The 2,699-nt window shown below is 35.1% G+C and overlaps 1 non-coding gene across 1 annotated transcript; it reads left to right on the forward strand.

Annotated features, from left to right (window-relative positions):
• Positions 1-1,302: 1,302 nt before the first annotated feature.
• TRNAA-UGC (transfer RNA alanine (anticodon UGC)) lies at positions 1,303-1,375 on the forward strand. The gene has a single exon. It is a non-coding gene; the product is annotated as a tRNA-Ala (tRNA).
• Positions 1,376-2,699: the final 1,324 nt, after the last annotated feature.

The following is a 2,699-nucleotide window of genomic DNA, read 5'->3' on the forward strand; positions in this document are numbered from 1 at the left end:
GGTCAAATTTATGTATTGACGATTGTATTAGTAGTTTTAATGATGATGATGATGATGAAACTCAACGCTTCTTCATTATTAATTAGGAAAATTTGATAATTACTAGCATCTATAGCAGGCAAAATTGAAATTACCACCTTAATTTTTTTTATTTTTATATATTTTTTTAATTACCACCTAATTTTTTCCAATACTTTTTAAACTCTCACCTGATTGACAAATGACATCATCATGGGGCCGAATTTCGCGTTTTTCCTCTCTCCTCCCTCAAATTCCCCTGTTTCCTTGCCTTTCTTCTCCCTTTTTTCGAATTCTTCTTTGAAATTCGATTTCAATTACTCAAATAAGGTTTACATTTCTGCAATCTTACTTATTTCAAATTGAATTGAATAGTGTAATTAGGGTTTGGGGTTAATCAATTTGGGAGTTTTGCTAAAATTGAAAATTTAGGGTTTATGAAATGAAAATTGGACAATTAAACAAGTAATTGGGACGAAAACACAATTAAATCATGCAATTAGGGCAAAGAAAACAGGGTAATTTGAGGGAGGAGAGAGGGAAAGAGAGGGAAAAAGAGGGAAAACGCGAAATTAGGCCCCAGGATGACATCATTCGTCAAACAGGAGGGAGTTTTAAAAGTTTTGGAAAAAACTAAGTAGTAATTTTTTTTTTTTTTTAAAAACAAAAAAAAAAAAAAAAAAAAAAAAAAAAAAAAAAAAAACTTGATGTGATAAATCAAATTTTGTCTACTATAGATGGTGGTAATTATCAAATTTATTTACCTATTAATTAAGAAAGAAAAATCTCACTAATGGTTATGGTCCGTTAGGATTAAGTCAAGTACACAATTCCTTCATTTTCTACTAACTAAATGCACACATTTAATTTAGTATAAAATATATACACATTCATTTCAAAATATATGCTCATTTATCCCTTCTTATTTTAAGAAACTTTTTAGAAAATCCTAATCAACATTATACATAAGGAAAATATGTTTGTATAACAAAACTTTAAATTTCGGGCCTCTTTCATTCAGGACCTTTGTGTGATAACCTCCCTTAAATGAAATAGATTAAAACTCCATTGCTACCCATTACAAAAGCTATAACCAATTACCCAAATGTTGACCACATGGAAACACAATAGAATATGATAGTAGCTTTTATTCTACAAAATCAAGAAAAATCAATATAAAAAAGCAGCCTGATTATATATAATGCTTTCCAAAATGAGGAGAAATATTTAAAATTAATAAAACATGCAGTTTGAGTTAGTACGCACGCAGGATAGTTCATCACAGGGGATGTAGCTCAAATGGTAGAGCGCTCGCTTTGCATGCGAGAGGCACGGGGTTCGATCCCCCGCATCTCCAAATTTTTAACTTATTTTTATTGGATTTTTAACTTATTTTTATTGGATATTAAAGCCTTGTGGTTGGTTACTTGATTAGAGCAATAGAAGTACAACTATCAAAAGCTGACCCAATCCGAAATACTGACCCGGAAAAAGCGATGACCTAAACCCGATCTGATCGGACCTAAAGCCAAACCTAAACCCGAGTATTTGAGACCCGAACCCGAACATGAATCGACTTGGAGATGACCCGACCTGAATATAACCTGTAAATTATTGACTTGAACCGAATCCGACCTGAATCAAAATTGACCCAACCCTATTTTAAACCATCAAAACCCGAATTTAACACAACCTATTACTAACCTGACCTGACGTGTTCCTTGCCGGACTCGAATACATAAATCGAAATTCAACCCGATATGTTACAAACCCGACCCGAAATCAACACAACTTGTTATTGACGCGACCTGAAATCAAATCGACTTATTATTTTAAACATCTTTATTATTGTAGATATTGACTAGCTAAATAAAGATATATGCTATATATATTGATAACTTCTTGTAAAGTCATAACTTTGTAAGGCTAAAATTATTCTATGTTAATATTGAAAGTATTTTGTCTTTACTTGAACCGAACTCGCAAATTATTGACTTGAACCGGACCCAACTTGAACCCCAGAATAATGACCCGACTTAAACCCAAGAATGACCCATCTTGGAAATGACCCGACCTGAATATAACCTATAAATTATTGACTTAAACCGAACCCGACTTAAACCGAGAATGAACCGACCTAATTATAACTCGTATATTATTGAATTGAACTGAACCCGACTCGAACCTATGAATGACCCAAAACCGGTTTAACCCAAATTAAACCTAACCTATTATTAATCTAACCCAAATGTAACCCGACCTGTTATTAACCCGACCCAAACCCGATAAGATGTATGACCGGACGTGACCCAACTCAATCATGACACAACCAGAACCAAATCCGTATAGGTTACGACATTAACCCGAACTGACCTAATCTAAGTTGACCCGGCCCACACTTACCGAATCCAAACACGACCCATTTACCCGAATGGACAGCTCTAAGTAGAATCCTAGGAGGTAGAGCAGGGCATCGTGTCGTGCCTAGTGATGGGTCATGTTGTACCGTGCCTGCATTCTGGCGAGCCATGCCTTGCTAGGCCACCAATTAGCACACCCCAGCACATGGCACGACCCACGTGCCAGGCATGCCGTGCTAGACACCGGGCAACCCATTTTTTTATAAAGAAAATCGATATTAAGTGATTGTGTTAATTTTTGTACAAAATGGGATATTACTC

This window comes from Chenopodium album, chromosome 1 (assembly GCF_948465745.1).
Source record: "Chenopodium album chromosome 1, dcCheAlbu1.1, whole genome shotgun sequence".
NCBI lineage: Eukaryota > Viridiplantae > Streptophyta > Magnoliopsida > Caryophyllales > Amaranthaceae > Chenopodium > Chenopodium album.